Below are 17,932 nucleotides of genomic sequence, written 5' to 3'. Positions count from 1 at the left end.
GTTCTCAATGTCCACTGTTTTAGCATCTTCCCTGATGTGCTTTGGAAGTTGATCGATGAATTTCTTAGACTTTCTGTTGGAATTACTTTAAGGGTGTCTTATTAGATGGTGAAAATTAGACTGAGACACACTTCAAGTGACCATGTCATTGTTTTGTTGCTATGTCTTTAGCTTGATGATTAAGATACAATTCTTTTTAAAACCAAATGGCATTAGTCATATTTCCCAAATTAGAAATCTATTTTAGTTAATATTTTAAAGAAACACGAAGCCATAACAAAAATCTTTATTGTTTTTACTCCTGAGTGTTAATGAATGTAAAGAGGTTACAGATGTAGTGTTTAATTAATGATGTTTATTTTTTCTATATTTAACATGAGTAATTTTTCATTGTCTTTAAAGAGGAATAATGTTTATTGATTAAAGGTGAAAAATGATAGTTAAGACACCAGTTCTGTGTCAAGATCTTTGACTGTATTATACATTGTACAATTGACTTCCTTTTTCATGAAATGCCTTAGTTTTCCTACTATAAAATAAAGACAATGATGAATTAAAAGAAAACAAAACAAAGGAATAGAACACCATAGCTGCAGCCCAGTGAAGCTGAGCCACTACCACTGCCACCATAAACTGACTCTCAACAACCATGAAACTAGAGACTGAGACACGGAAACACTGACTTAGGTTGCTACAATTATTGCAAAAGTCCCTTGACTACCATTTCTTTCTCCTCTGTCCCCTCCTCAAACATGCACACACACACACACACACACACACACACACACACACACACTCCAGCCAACACATAACACTATTCCAAGTTCCATTCTTATTACTATTACTATACCATTTCACAGAGGAGTAAACTGAGATAGAGAGAGGTTAAGTAGCCTAAGATTACAGTTAGTGAGTTGTACGTGCTATTATCTGCCCTGCTCTTATCTCTGAACATTTCCTTGTCAGTTTTCACGTATCTAGAATTCTTCATGAACATATTTTTAATGACTGTATAGGATGCTATCATATGTATTTACCACAATTTATTTGGCCATTCTCCTATCTTGAATATTTAGATTTATTTCCAATTTTTCTTTATGAACAGCAACTGCAATGAGCACTCTGCATACAAATTATTTTGCCTATTTTTGATCATTTTCTTATGATACACTCCTTAAAATTCAACTATTGGGTCACAGGCTATGAAGATTCCTAAAAACAGTATTTGAGGGTTAGTAGTTGTGAATATTTTTAATCCACTTGAATATATTAATAGGCATACCAACCGGTAATATGCAAGAGTGCTCGTCTCATTGTGACCTCCACACTTAAACCGGGCATTTTCATCTTTCCAAGTTTTTGCTATAAGTATGCTGCATGCAATATTGGCATGCTCATACTAAAAATGTGTTCATTGTTTTTCTGAAATTCCAACTTAACTGTGTATCCTGTATTTTATCCAGCAACCCTACTTGAGGTGGATGTCCAAACTCTCTTCTTTTTTGAGGTATTCCTCCATTGTGAGCCTGGAAAACAAGGCTGAGGCCTCCTACTGTGGAAACTAAGGGAAGCACATATTCCCTCTCCACAAGCCCTGAGTGGTTAGGGAGCCCAATGGGAATCCAGGCTCTTACTGAAGACTTTGGATCTTGAGAGGTTTATACAAAAAGTGGCCATTTTGAATTCATTCATAGAAACTGCATCTAGCACACCAGAATGTCAAATCAGTGGAGTCCAGATGTAGCAGTGTTTTGTGGTGGTGGTGTGTAGAGGTGGTGAAGGTGGTTGTTGCCAGGAGTGACATACCAACCAAGCTGGTCCTATGGCAAATCTTGACTGGGGTCCTCCCATGATTCCTGACCATTTCTTTATCCTGGTTTACCTGCCTTTCTGTTGATTCCGTGAAATGCCCAATAATTTGCTAAATTCAGCCAGAGTCAGTTTCTGTCATTTGCAACCAAGAGCCCTGACATTTATAAATACAAGCCCAGATGGGCTGGAGAAAATTTGAAATCATGATATTTCCAAACTCCTTTTGTATTCCTAAAATTGGAATTTTAAAAATTCTCCTCACCAAATGACTGTTGTTCAAGGGAAAGGGATTTGGCATTTTCCAAAATAAGCACTAGATGGCGCTGTGAGGTAATATGTTCTTGATTATGTCGTTGCCCAAATAATAAGGATTAAGATCATCAATAACACCATCACCAAGGATACTGTCAACAAGAATAGCTAAAATTAATTGAGTGCCTCATATGTGCCAGAAACTCTTCTACATGTTTTATGGAGTTGTAAACCAAAAATAAAATTCTAACCCCTCAACCAACTGATGGGCCCTCCCCGTGGCAAAGTGCATTCCAGAGTTAAGTTGAAAAACTAGTTCGGGCCATGACGGGAAGTGGATGTCAGACATGCTTCGTTATACCCTTCTCCGTTTTGGAATTCAGGCACAGCTGACCAGCATTAATATCAACACAGAGACCTTAAGACTGATAGAGGCCAGGCGCAGTGGCTCACGCCTGTAATCCCAGCACTTTGGGAGTCCAAGGCAGGTGGATTACCTGCGGTCAGGAGTTCGAGACCAGCCTAACCAACATGGTGAAATCCCATCTCTTCTAAATACAAAAAATTAGCTGGTGGAGTATGCTTGTAATCCTCCCAGGTAGCTGGGTTACAGGTGGAGCATGCCTGTAATCCCAGCTACTTGGGAGGCTGAGGCAGGAGAATCACTTGAACCCGGAGGCGGAGGTTGCAGTGAGCCAAGATTGTGCCACTGCACTTCAGCCTGGGAGACAAGAGTGAAACTGTCAAAAAAAAAAAAAAAAAAAAAAAAAAAGATTGATAGAGCAGACTCTTGAAGTTTGATAAGAAACATTTACAATTTATTCTATCTGAAGCCTGCTACCTGGAGGCTCCATCTACATGACAAAACCTTGGTCTCCACAATCCCTTATAGTAACCTAGACATTCCTTTATATTGATTCCAGGTCTTTAGATAATAACTCTTTCAACCAACTGGCAATCAGAAAATCTTTGAATCCGTCTATGACTTAGAAGCAACCCCCTCACCTCTGCCCCTGCTGCCAGATGTCCCCACTTTTCCAGATAGAACCGATGTACGTCTTACATGTATTAATTGATACGTCTCCTTAAAATGTATAAAACCAAGCTGTAGCCCAACCACCTTGGGCACATGTTCTTAGGTTCTCATGGGGCTTGTGTCATGGGCCATTGGCCACTCATATCTGGCTCAGAATGCTACTCTTCAAATATTTTACAGTTTGACTCTTCATTGACAGAGTGAACTCATTTCTTACAACCAATAAAGCAAGTAATTTTATTAACACATTTTACAGAAGAAGAAATCAAGGCACATTCAGGTTAGCTAACTTATCCAAGATCAGAAAATCATTTACTGATGAACATAAAATTTGAACCAAAGAAGCCTGACTCCAGAGGCGGTGCTCTGAACCAAAATGCTCTACTACCTGTCATAATTATATAAGATAGCCAACATTTACTGATGGCCAACTCTGAGCCAGGCATTTTGCACAATGGAGTCATTATTGCCATTTTCCATATGAGGGAACTGAGGCTCCAAAAGGCTAAGTAATTCATGTTTCCATAGACACAGAGACAAAGCTGAGAGCATTTGTAAATGTAATTCCATGATGTTAGTAATGAAACGAAAATAAATACATAGATAAAATACTAATGTTTGTCACTTTAGAGAGTAATTCCACTTTGGGTAGAGGGAAAAATATACCTTGAAAATGATTGATTTACATTCCAATTGTTCTGTGATAAAATAAATAAAATACGATTGGCATGGTAAACAATTCTTTTCATTTCAGCTCTTCAGTGTGGACAAAATATTTTCCCTCTTTTGATTTTTCCCTTTAGGAGCCAAAGACGGTATGAAAGCTAAAGGTAGAATTAGAGTCTGGCATATTTGGGCTTTTGCATTTCTCATTATGAGGATGAGTGTGTCTCGTGATCAAAGTAGATGAATTAGGCAGCACCCAAAACATGTGACTTAGGTAGTCTCTGGGGAGGAACCGGCCCTTCTAACAAAATGATTGCAATATTTGTCTGGAAATGTGAACTAAGTTAAATAGCTAAGCAAAGTCTGAGGCAGAGGAGTAATGCTATCAAAATGTATTATAAAACTGCAACATTTAAAACAGTGATAGTGATGCAAGAAGAGACAGATCAATGGGTCAGAATAGAGCCTAGAAACAAAATAAAGCAAAAATATGTGTGTATATGTACACGTGTATACATATATATATATGAATTTATAAGGTAAAGAAAAGATCACAATTCAATGGGAAAGGGAAGGATTATTCGGTAAGTGGTACAGGGATGATTTGTAATCTGGGTAAAAACAATCACATCATTTACTGAAATAAGTTACCATTTATTTCTCCCAACTGAAACCTCCTTTGCGAAAAATATATCAGTGAGAAAATTATGGCAACGTGGTGGGGGACTGGAGATCTGATCTGGCCAACCTCCCTTTTGCCTTTAGCCTTCAAGCTGCTTTTAATTAATCCTGGGCTTCAGTCAAGCTAACTTTGGGAGGCATTTAGTTTATAGCTTAAATGATAATAGTCTTTCATCATAACTCAACTGCTTTTGTAAAGCTAAGGAGAGACCACCAGGCTAAGAGGATAAGAGGAGGCTGAATTCTGCTAAGGTGCAGACATAAACAATTACCCACCATTATTCCTGGGATCACAAGATATGCAACTTTCCCAATTACTGCTGATGACACCCCTATTGCAGAACTTAAGATTGGCCTTTTGAAATGTCTTTTCAGGTTCGTTGCATGTCTGACATCGATGGTTCCACCTGGACCTGTCAACCACTACTGTGGCCCTACCCAGAAGCAACTCAAGGCAAGAAGACAGCTTCGACTCCCTGTGACTTAATCTCTGATCCAACCAAACTGCACTCCCCATCCCTAGCCCCCTGCCCATCAAATTATCTTTGAAAAATCCCTAAACTCCAACACTTCCGCCTCTGGTCAATTAAACTCTTTCTTTAATGCAATGTCATGAATTTACTTTGTTTTTGCACTGGGCAGGAAGAACCCTTAGGTCAGTTACATAACTGCAATTTTGTACCTTTTGACAAACATCTCCCCATTCTCAACCCCCACCGCTACCCCCAGCCTCTGGTAACCACCATTCTATTCTTGCCTCTATGAGTTAGATTGTTTTAGATTCCACACATAAGTGAGAACATGTGGTATTTGTCTTTCTGTGCCTGGCAGCAAAGATGTTTTAAAAATCATGACCCTCAACATTATAAAGCTCTTTCATGTACTGGTGAGGAGGAAACATTGCTCTGGCCTTTCTGGGTGGCAATTTGGCAAGATGAAAGAACCTTAAGAAATTTTGGGTCTTTTGTCCTAAAAATGTCATGTCTAGCAATTTTTCTGAAGGAAATAATGGTAGTACAGATAAAGATTTTGGTACAAAGATATTATTCATGTCGGCCTTGTGAATAACTAGAGGAGAACCATTAAGAGAATAGTTACATTATGGGACAACCGTGTGATAGAATGTCATGCAGCCATCGGAAATGATGTTTACAAAGATTTTTTTAATGACACAGGAAACCATAGATAATAAATTAGATGATCCAGAGAAACAAATTTCAAACATTCATCAGACCTACAAACAGGTAAACAGATTTATTCAGTGATCAAAAACCTCCATAACACCCATACTCCCTGCCTGCACCTTTTATAAAGAAGAGTCATTTTGTGATGAAACAAACTATAGAAAGTTTGAGGTTCAGGTTCTGGACCAACAGAACCCTGGAAGTGGGTAAGGTTTGTCTTCCCCTTCCCCTTTATATGCTTTTGATTATCTCGGGGCACGATTTTCTCTTTCCAGTGGCCTCCTGATATTGCTTTCCCCTCTAACAAATTTTTTTCTAAGACAAAGAGGAAGTAAACTAATTTATACACATTTATACTTTGCTGATAATATACACTTTTTCCCAGGAATATTTGCATGCTAATAGAGGCCAAAGCCTAAGCTAATAGAATGAATCCCTGATAGCCTGGCATTCAAAGCCATTCACTACATCCCCCTACCAGTCTTCTCACTCCTCCCCTATGTAAACTACACTACAGAAACAGTCTCTTGCTCTTCCAGACCAAGGGATCTACTTACTGCACCCTGTTCGCTGTACCTTCCACCACCAAGTGCTGGAGTTTCCCAGGATTCCCTTCCATTTAGAAGCTTTCTTGCCTACCAACTCAACTCTTGCTCATCCTTCAGGTCCACCTACATCCCACATCATTCCTGAATTCTTCTTTCATTTATTCTTTAACTCAGGTTCATTTATTTTTTAATTCTTTAATTGAGCACCTACCATCTTCCTGGCACCGTTCTAGGTACAGGATACATGGTGGTGGTTAAAACATACATGGACCCTGGCATCACGAAACTTAGTTTATTGGGAAACATCAACATCAAATAAGTAATCAAACACATGTAATAATTGTACATTGTGATAAATGCACTGAAGGAAAAAACAGGGTGCAGTGAGAGAATAATGAGGTCAGGGGAACAGCTGCCTTGAGTAGCCCAATTGTCCCTGACTTCTCCCTAAGTTAATCCCCTAGAGACTTCCTATGTTCAGATACCCACTCGAATATGCATTTGGCATCCTCTATGCACCAAGCTCTGTGCAATAATAATAGCGGGTACCACTGATGGAGCAGTTGCTCTATGTCAGACATTGTGTTGTGCACTTCATATATTTCATCTCATTTAGTCCTTAAAATGACTCTCTGAGAGGAGTATTATTATTATCATCTCCATTTTACAGTTGAGATGACTGAGTCAGAGTGGTTCAAGCACTTTCCCAAGGGTCATTCATTGAGTTAGTGACAAAGCCTGGACTTAAACCTAGGTTGTCCGGATCCCGAGTTCACTCGCTTAACTGCAATACTCTATTGTACTCTGTAAGATGTGTACATGTGGTATATGTGTGTTTTGGAGAGGATACACAGTTGAAGAGAGCAGCCTAATTGCTGGTTTGCCATACACGCACTGACCATATCATGCCATACCCGAATGCTCTCCTTGGTGCCCGAGGGAAGAAGAAAGAAATCCACTCTTCTGGAAGTCGAGGGTGGGGTGCGTGGGCAGTGGGGTTCACAAGATGGACCTTGGCTGAATTTGTATTTGTTTGACAGAGAAGGGAAGGAGATTGAGAAGCTTTGAGAACAGCCTGTCCAAAGGCACAGAGATGGAAAGAACATGATACGTTTGAAGAATGAGCAATCTGCTGTGACCATGCTTGGGGCTAGGGCTAGGGGCAGTGGAGGCGGGAGGCCGGAGGGTGCAGAGTTAGATTCTTCCTTCCATTTTTGGAAATATATGTCCTCTTTCCCCAGGGAAGGTGTCCATTTTTTTCATGTTGAAGGCAAAGCCGGGCATTTGAGGAAGGTACAGAGACAGAAGGTCACATACCACCCCTCTGCTTTCCAGAGAGTGAAAGATGGTAATCGTAGGAAACACGATAAAACTGTTAAAGGCACACTACATAAATTGTGAGATGAGTCGTGGCTGTGTTTTTTAGGGGACAGTCTAAAAACTGAAAATTTGTCCTTAAGCTAGAAAATTAAAGCTTTCCACTAGCAAGCAATCTGTGCTCTCCCTTGGCTCCTGCAAATCCTTTCAATGACTTTATCCTGGGTAACTGACATGGTTTTTGTTAATAGAACTATTCCAGATTTTAGGGAATGTACTGTCCCATGCTTCTCCTTTCTGGTATCCCCCTTAGTTTCCACAAACGCACCGAGCACAGACTGGTGCCTTAATTTCCTCAACTGCAGAAAAAGCGCAGTAATAGTCCCTATCTTACAGAGTTGTTGGGAGGATTAAATGAGATATTGGAAGGAAATAAAGTTCTTAGCACAGAGCCTGGCCCACAGTAAGCATACCCCATCAATGTTAATATAATTACCGAGCTTTGTTGGTTGAGTGTTGGTTTTGTTTTGTTTTGTTTTGCTTTTTTATTGTTTGTTTTTGGTTTGGTTTGCAAATGGTAAACTGGGAAAAGAGCCATTTGATGAGGGACAAAGGAATCTTTTTGTTCTTAATAGTCCTAAACACAGACAACTTCTAAGGTCAACCTCATTGGGGTTATTGCAATCATTATGAACTTAAGAAAGATTCCTAACCAGTCACTAAAACAATTCCCATCTCCACTGGCTTGCTTCTTTATCAAGGGCTAGCACAAAACCCAAAGAGATCACCTGCCTGTTTCTCCATGGAAATCAGCCCATATAAACTTCAAACTGAACAGTCCATACCTTCTTGCTTCTTGCCTCTTTTTTCTTGGCCTCGGGAAGTATCCCACTGATTCTCAATCCTGGTCTCAGCACTCACCTCCTCCTATCTCTGCTCTTCTAAGGTGATACACTTCGTTACCCATGGTTACATAAACTATAAGATGGCCAAACTGGAAAGAGCCTTTGATAAAAATTAGTCACACTCCTTTCCCTCATTTTAGAAAGGAGAATGCACTAGAAATGGGGGACGGCTAATTTAGCCAAGGTCACACATTGAGTTTGTGGCAGAGCCCTGTTTAGGGCCTGGAGGCTTTGCAAATACAGCACTGCATTAGTTCTCTAGGTTCATGAGGCAGACAGCCCTCAGTGTTGACAGCAATGTCAAAATGATTTGCCAGACATGTCTCGTAGGTATAAATTAATATCAATTCATGAGAGTGTCCAAGCACGACTATGAACTATTATTCCACTATGACTATCCCACAGAAGTGTTTCAGGACTCCCAGCCTGACCTAGCAGCAGAGCTAGCCTTGGACAGGAGTAAAGCCTGATTTTGGTGTGTGCTCATCACACCTTTCTCTTTCCCTGGAGTAATTTGGCACCCATTCTGGAGAGCAATTACACAGCCAGGAGAAGAAGAGAGCCTGAAGAGCTGTTTTGTTCTTCTATGGTGCCTTGTGCATGGTAGGCACTAGATAAATAGTTATTGAACTGAATTTCATTTAGCTCTGAGGGGACGTATTCACCACAGTGTACATGAAGATGTGTGCTGAACTGCACATTGAGAACACCCTTGATAGCTCATTCAAAATGGGGAGGTGAATTAAATGTATGCCAGATGTTAAGGAAAGACATGCTCATGCTTAGAATCTCAGGAAAATAAGGGGAACATAGTTCATCCTTATGTCAATGCTCCTCAGAAGTCCTGCCAAGTCCAGTGAAAAACCTAACATTCTCTGAAAGGTGTGTACCAACCACTTTCATGGAGTTTGTTGGGCTTTTGGTTTTGTTTTGATAGATTTAGTTGAAACCTTCTTTTTTTCACCCTATAGCCTCATCATCAGAGAAAATAGCCCGCCATCCACATTCCTTTACCCCATCTACAGGCTTTCTTAGTTTGAGCAAAAGAGGATTTAGAAAACTTAAAAGCTATTGCTAAATATCAATATAGTAATATCAACTCTTAAGAGCAATTTGACCGTGAAAATGCAGCTACCCCCAGTGTGTATACATATTTAAGTGTATGAGACACGAATGCACAAATCTACCTGATTTTTTTATATAACAGTTTTATTGAGCTATAATTCACATATCATAAAATTCACTCCTTTAAAGTGCGTAATTTATGTTTTTTTTTTTTTGTATATTCACAGAGTTGGCCAACCACCACCATCACTATCCAATTTCAGAATGTTTTAATCACCCCAAAAGAAAACCCTGTACCTATTAGCTGTCACTCTTCATTTCCTCCTCTCCTAGACCCTGGCAACCACTAATCTGCTTTCCATCTTTATGAATTTGCCTATTCTGGAAAATATGTAGTCTTTTTTATCTGAATATCATGTTCCAGTAATGAGCTCTCTATGTTGTCCTCTGAGCACTTTTGTCTACATCATCTTCTAGGCAACAAGCATAAAAGAAGAGGCCACCAGGACAGGGGAATTAGGAATGTACCCAGAATAATGAGCACTTGAAAAGTTGGTATCACAAAGGTCATCACTCTGTCACCCAGTCTAGGCTTCAGTGACCAGGCAGACCTGAGATGATGCAATCATGGGACAGACCTCAGGGTTAGTGCAGTGTAGGGTAGCTGAGGCCTTCTGAATCTATCTCCACATCCTGTCAGGGTGCAGTCCTGGGTCTATTCCTTGCCCAATTCAGACTAGTGGGCAAACAGAGCTGCTGCTCACAACCTTCGTTAGCAGGCAGTATAAAGGAACACAACTGGAAGATATGCTTGATGGTAAAAGCATCACATTTCTTGTCCTGGTCACCATGGCAATCTAGACAGCCCCTAATCTCAAGTCAACATAGTCACATTCTGCTTCTCCCTCTCTCCTTTAAGGCAGATTTCTTCTGTTGAGAATGCTGGAGGGATAAGGAAATTGGGGAGCTGGCCAATCTTAGGATCCCCCTAAGACATGAAACCTTTCCAGTTGCATTCCTTCTATTTGCAGGGATCAGTCTCAAGCTACCTATTCCAGTGGAATGTTGTGTTTCATTTAGTTGCCTTGCTGTCCCCAGGACACATGCTGCCCTTTCTTTCCCCTCCAAACTGAGCTCCCCTCTCTTGTTCTTTCTCTTAAAGGCAGTGTCATAGATCCAGTTCCTCTGGCTGGAAACTCTATGGTCACCTTTAACTCACCCATTTCCGTCATACCCAACAAAGCATCAGTTTTGAGAATCTGTCACCTCGATGACAGTCTTTACTGGACTCCCTGCCTCTATTTCTGCCTCTTTACATATCAGCCTCCACACCACTCCCAGATGAATCCTGTCAGACATTACTTTTGGCATGTCATGATCAGGCTCAGAAGCTGTTAAAGATACCCCATCCCATTCCTGCCTTAGCAGTCAACTGGGAAGCTCAGCCCCATGGATTCGGCATCAGCTGCCATGCATCAGCAGAGCTTCCATCTGGTCCTTCTCTCTGCCTCTGTCTTGCTCATGTGTCTTAGAGCTCATAGACTTAATTGTCAATACCTCTCCTCCCCTCGCCCACACACAAATGGACACAAATGCACATGTATGCATGGTGTCCTAATGGCCCCAAATTTCATGTAGTTTCTCCTGCAAAAAGCACAATCAACCCACTTACTGAGCACCCATTTTATGCCAGGTGCTGTATCTTCATCATCTCCTCCAATCCATGGTAGTAAATGATACTCTTACATATAACAGAGGAAAAATGGGCTCAGAGAGCTTAAGAGAATTGATCGAGCACCAGAGCTGGCATTGGAGCCAAGATTTACTCTCACTCCAAAAACATTTAACCACATGGTTAAAAGACCAACAGTATCAAAGCCAAACTTCCTCCTGGCATTTAAAGTTTTCAAAAAACCAGTCCCATGAGTCAGCAATGCACTCCATCTGCTCCTGTCATTTGTTTCAGATGGGTAGTCTTGTCTCCCCAACTAACAAAGAAGTTCCTTAGGGCAGTGACAAAGGCTTTACTTGTCTTGGGGTCCCTCACAGGGGTTAGAGAAGGATGCAAAGCATTAGTTCTTGTGGGATGGAATAAAAATGCTTAAAATGCAGTACATGAGATGGTAAGCTTTGCAGAGCAGGCTGTGACCTGTTCTGTGACCTATTATTACAAGTGAAGCACAAACACTTCCATGTTTGCAGAAACAAACTAGAAATGCTGCCCAAAAATCCCAATCCAAACTTTGAGAGGAGGTAATAAAACAGAGAAAGACATAGACTATCAATGGAAGGATATAGAAGGAACTGATAATAGTGCTTGCCTCTGGTAAGGGAACTTGGGTGGGAACAGACATAGGAAGGAGGTTTTTCCCTGAATGTCTTTTGTACTTTTTGAGTTTTGAAACGTAGAAATACCCTAATAATTTAAAAAGTAAAAAATAAAAATAAAAAATTTTAAAAGGAAAATTGTATAGCTGAATGAGATATAGTATGGTATTGTTTTCACTTTTGTCCTGAAATGGTTTTATTTACTGTACTACTCTATAAAACAGATTCAATTGCACTTTATCTGGCTCTAAGGTCTGAGGTCAGTACCCTAAGATGCAAGAAATATGTTTCAAGCATTTCAGGGCATCACAATATTTAACTGCTCCCCTCAACTTGACCATAGTCTTTGTTTATCCTTTAGAGTCACCAGAGCACAGACGTCTGCATGTGATGGAAATAGATGGGAAGGAAACTGACACGGTATTCAATAAATCTGCAGGAAGATGGATTCTTCTGTTGCCTTCAGAAGTACCTCCCAGCCTCAGGAGCTGGAGTTACTTGCATATGACTCTTTGGGAGTCTGGGCCTGAGCGGCAGCCTCACGTCTAGGACAACAGTGCTGAATGATTTGGACATGGCAATGGGAAGAAATAAGTGCAAATCAAGTTGACTTAGCCACAGTCCTCAGGATCTCCCTGAAAAAACGCTTACCAGACTGACAGATGAGATAGAGGAGGATGGCCAAGTCAATTTTTTTTTGCCTAACAAAATAATCGAAATAATTTTGTTGGTTGAGAGAACCTGAGATTTAGTAGTTTAAAAGTACACAGTAAGTAACATCATAAAATGATGCAAGATGCTTTTTGATCTTGGGCCTTACTACATAAATAATTTTTTTTTTTTACTTTTTGGGGTAAATAAAAATTAACAGGGATTCAGACACCCCACCAAACCTTCCAAGCCCAATATTTGTGTAAGTTTTTAAAGTTCCCTTGGTGCTGCAACCAAGTTCAAGCGTGCAGCACCCTTTTCACCCGTTACTCCCTATATCTCACTTTGCACAAATCTGCAGTCACCCAAGATACCCTAGTCATTACACTCTGTCTGTAGACATAATGATATCCAGAAAAATCAACCCCCACAAACAGCCCAAATGGCTAGGGACTGGAAGCACAAATCAATGAGATCAAATGTGGGCTAAAGGACATGAAACTAAGAGAATCATTCTTTGGTGATTAAGTTCTAGGTTAATAGCTAGTGCTACAGCCTTACTATCTGGCTATTGTCTTTTGCCTTTGAATATAACAATAAGAAGTAATCTTGCATTCAAGAAGATAGAGGTGATGCTTTGTGAATTAGAGAGAAAGGAGGCTTTCTGCCATCCGAAGGGGAAGAGGGACAGATCGGTTGCCACTTCCTCTAATCCAGAGGTTCTTAAAGTGGGCCCCAAGTACCACTCCTCAGGAGATTACAAACACTCCTAAAAATGAAGGCATGACTGTGGGTCCATCCCAAGGGCATTGTTTTTCTGGGAAGAAAGTCCAAAACTATTTTATCAAATTTCCCAAAGGCTCTGGGATCCATTGATCATTAAGAACTACTGTCTTTGACTACTTTTTCTTCTGCACCTAACCCCACCCAAACAGCCCCCTTGGAAGTCCTTACCTGTGCTCCAGCCATAATTTGGGAAGAAGGCAGAGAGAGGAAGAGTGGGAAGATATAGCTAAGAGAATATGGGGTTCTCCACACATCCCCCTACCCAATTTTTCATGCCTTCACTCCCATCCCCCTGCTCAGAGGGAAAACTGTGACTGGAGGCGCATGTTTGGGGGTGTACAAGGCCCATGTGTAGGCGCTGGTGGGAGGAGAGGGCAGTATGCCTCTTGGTGCTGGAGCAAATAAATGTGAGTAGGGAATGGTGGCTCTTACTGACATTGCCCCAGAGAAGAAAGAAAGGAAGATGCCATCTTTCAGATGGGTTATCTTCTGGTCTTCCCAACCCACAGGAACTGTGCCCAAATGAGCATGGGCATGGGGCTGGGCAGGACCAACCCTGGGCAAGCCCCTGGACCACATCAGTCAAGGAACATCAAGGTTTCCTTTATTCTCATGTGTTCTATGGGAGCTGCCAGTATTCTAAGGGCCTTCATGCTAGGCCTCACAGGCTCACAGAGCCAGGGGCTGGCTCAAGGCAAAGCTGTGATAGAGACAAATATAAAAGAAACTCCAACGTAGTGCTTCCCCTGCTTGTGTCCCACCTCCCATCAAAATTCTCTTGCAGGCCAGGCACTGTGGCTCACGCCTGTAATCCCTGCACTTTGGGAGGCCGAGGAGGGCGGATCACCTGAGGTCAGGAGTTCAAGACCAGCCTGGCTAACATGGTGAAACCCCATCTCTACAAAAATACAAAAATTAGCTGGGCATGATGACCTGTGCCTGTAATCCCAGCTACTCGGGAGACTGAGGCAGGAGAATCACTTGAAACTGGGAGGCGGAGGTTGCAGTGAGCCGAGATTGCGCCATTGTGTTCCAGCCTGGGCGACAGAGTGAGACTTTGTCTCAAAAACAAAAAACAAAAAACACAAAACAAAAAACAAACTCTCTTGCAGGCCAACCTATCTAAATATTCTGCTGTGTGTATAGAAAAGACTTAATCAGAGAAATGTATCTAATTTCAGGGGCCTCCTCCTGGAGAAGAAGCTTTAGGTCGGTGAACATCATCAAATTCTGCACCTGCGTGTGAGAGAAACTTGAAGTCAGGGAGACCTTTTGTCCTGGCACCCCTTAAATCAGATTTTCACCATTCCCCATTCAATCCCCAGAGCAGCAGGCATCAAGTGAGGACTGCACTTCACTTCCCTAAATCTGGGTAAAAATATAGATGACTAAGACAAAGTCAGCAAGGATTATAGATGAACTCAACATCATCAACCAAGTAAGATCTAATTGACATTCTTTTCAAGTGCACATGGAACATTCACCAAGATAAGTCATAGCCTGAGTCATCGTTGTAGGCTGTTCTGTGCTGTTATAACAGAATATCTGAGACTGGGTAATTTATAAAGAACAGAAGTTTATTTCTCAGAGTTCTGGTTACTAGGAAGTCCAAGATCAAGGCGCTGGCAGGTTTGGTGTCTGGTAAGAACCTGATCCCGCAATGGTGCCTTGAATGCTGCACCCTCTGGAGGGGAGGAATGCTATTACTCACATAGCAGAAGAACAAAGACGAAGAAGCAAGAGGGGGCCAAACCTGCCCTTTCATAAGGGCATTAATTCCATCATGAAGGGATAGCCCTCGTGATCTCATTACCTCTTAAAAGTTTTACCTTTTAATATTGTTACAATGGCAGTGAAATTTCAACATGAATTTTGGAAGGAACAAACATCCAAACCCTAGCAGTGATAAAATAATTCTCAGCAAATGTAAAAGAGTTAAGAACCGGATGTGATGACAATGCCTATAGTCCCAGCTACTTGTCCCAGCTACTTGGGAGGCTGAGGCAGGAGGACCGCTGGAGCCCAGGAATTCAAGTCCTCCCTGGGCAACATAGCAAAATCTTACCTTAAAACATTTTTTTAGGCCGGGCGCGGTGGCTCAAGCCTGTAATCCCAGCACTTTGGGAGGCCGAGGCGGGCGGATCACAAGGTCAGGAGATCGAGACCACAGTGAAACCCCGTCTCTACTAAAAATACAAAAAATTAGCCGGGCGCGGTGGCGGGCGCCTGTAGTCCCAGCTACTCAGGAGGCTGAGGCAGGAGAATGGCGGGAACCCGGGAGGCGGAGCTTGCAGTGAGCCGAGATCGCGCCACTGCACTCCAGCCTGGGCAACAGCGTGAGACTCCGTCTCAAAAAAAAAAAAAAAAAAACATTTTTTTTTAGGCTGGGCGCAGTGGCTCATGCCTGTAATCCCAGCACTTTGGGAGGCCGAGGCGGGCAGATCACCTGAGGTCAGGAGTTTGAGACCAGCCTACCCAACATGGTGAAACCCCATCTCTACTAAAAATATATGAATTAGCTGGGCGTGGTGGCACATGCCTCTAATCCCAGCTACTTGGGAGGCTGAGGCAGGAGAATCACTTGAACCCGGGAGGTGGAGGTTGCAGTGAGCCAAGATCGCACCAATGCACTACAGCCTGGGCAACAGAGCAAGACTCCATCTCAACAACAACAGCAGCAAGAACATAAAAATAAAATAAAAATTAAAAAATTAAATAATTTGTTTTTAAATAATTGAAATTACAGAATATGTTCTTTGACTGCAATGAAATCAAGCTAGAAATCAATAACGGAGAGATAAAAAGAAAATCTCCAAATACTTGGAAAGTAAACCACATAATTCTAAGTAACCCATGGGTCAAAGAGAAAGATTAAAGGAAAATTAGAAGATATTTTGAATGAAGATGAAAATACAACATATCAATTTTGTGGGTTGTGGTTAATGCAAAGCTGAGATGGAAATTTATAGTGTTGGGGTGCAGAAAAAATCCCCCAAAACATAGCTCTTTGGCATGCTGAGTGCTTTGAAAATTAAAAGGCCTCACAAATAAGCCTCATAGCCAAGGTCTGTCTCTGAACAACTCCTGCTCACCATCCCCCCAAATTCCTTGTTTCTCTGATCCTTTTCCCAAGCACAGGGAAGGACTCTCTCTCTCTCTGGAATTTCCTTGTCTGCTTAAGAAAGCCTTTTTCCAAAAGAAATGCAATTGTCTCAGGACCTCCACCCTAGGGATCTCATGAAATAACCAGGAAAGATCAACCACCAGAGAAGAGAAGAGACTGGGAGTCATCACCATGCCCAGACAAACCTTTATGGATTCTTCTAAGGACAGCTCCCAGAGATTATGTGGGAGACTTTATTTGCATAATAAGACAACTGTGGTTCCCGTGCAGTTCTGCCCCTCATCTTCCCAAGGAGAATCATTAACAAACTGTTGTCTGAGCATTGGGCCTATTTATTTATTTATTTTTATTTGTATTTATTTTTATTATACTTTATGTTCTAGGGTACATGTGCACAACATGCAGGTTTGTTACATATGTACACATGTGCCATGTTGGCATGCTGCACCCATTAACTCATCATCTACATTAGGTATATCTCCTAATGCTATCCCTCCCCCCTCCCCCCTCTCCCCACCCCACAACAGGCCCCGGTGTGTGATGTTCCCCTTCCTGTGTCCAAGTGTTCTCATTGTTCAATACCCACCTATGAGTGAGAACATGCAGTGTTTGGTTTTCTGTTCTTGCAGTAGTTTGCTCAGAATGATGGTTTCCAGCTGCATCCATGTCCCTACAAAGGACACAAACTCATCCTTTTTTATGGCTGCATAGTATTCCATGGTGTATATGTGCCACATTTTCTTAATCCAGTGTGTCATTGGTGGACATTTGGGTTGGTTCCAAGTCTTTGCTATTGTGAATAGTGCCACAATAAACATACATGTGCATGTGTCTTTATAGCAGCATGATTTATAATCCTTTGGGTATATACCCAGTAATAGGATGGCTGGATCAAATGGTATTTCTAGTTATGGATCCTTGAGGAATCACCACACTGTCTTCCACAATGGTTGAACTAGTTTACAGTCCCACCAACAGTGTAAAAGTGTTCCTATTTCTCCACATCCTCTCCAGCACCTGTTGTTTCCTGACTTTTTAATGATTGCCATTCTAACTGGTGTGAGATGGTATCTCATTGTGGTTTTGATTTGCATTTCTCTGATGACCAGTGATGATGAGCATTTTTTCATGTGTGTTGGCTGTATGAATGTCTTCTTTTGAGAAGTGTCTGTTCATATCCTTTGCCCACTTTTTGATGGGGTTGTTTGTTTTTTTCTTGTAAATTTGTTTGAGTTCTTTGTAGGTTCTGGATATTAGCCCTTTGTCAGACGAGTAGATTGCAAACATTTTCTCCCATTCTGTAGGTTCCCTCTTCACTCTGATGGTAGTTTCTATTGCTGCGCAGAAGCTCTTTAATTAGATCCCATTTGTCAATGTTGGCTTTTGTTGTCATTGCTTTTGGTGTTTTAGACATGAAGTCCTTGCCCATGCCTATGCCCTGAATGATATTGCCTAGGTTTTCTTCTAGGGTTTTTATGGCTTTAGGTCTAACATTTAAATCCCTAATCCATCTTGAATTAATTTTTGTATAAGGTGTAAGGAAGGGATCCAGTTTCAGCTTTCTACTTATGGCTAGC

At 41.4% G+C, this 17,932-nt stretch overlaps 1 protein-coding gene across 1 annotated transcript in view; it reads right to left on the bottom strand.

Annotated features, from left to right (window-relative positions):
- NDUFA1 (NADH:ubiquinone oxidoreductase subunit A1) overlaps positions 1-17,932 on the bottom strand; it is a 970,503-nt gene that overhangs the window by 667,478 nt on the left and 285,093 nt on the right. The gene's annotated exons all lie outside the window — the stretch shown is intronic.

This window comes from Macaca thibetana, chromosome X (assembly GCF_024542745.1).
Source record: "Macaca thibetana thibetana isolate TM-01 chromosome X, ASM2454274v1, whole genome shotgun sequence".
Taxonomy (NCBI): Eukaryota; Metazoa; Chordata; class Mammalia; order Primates; family Cercopithecidae; genus Macaca; species Macaca thibetana.
The sequence above is the reverse complement of the archived record's forward strand: the minus strand, read 5'-3'. Positions and strand labels throughout refer to the sequence as shown.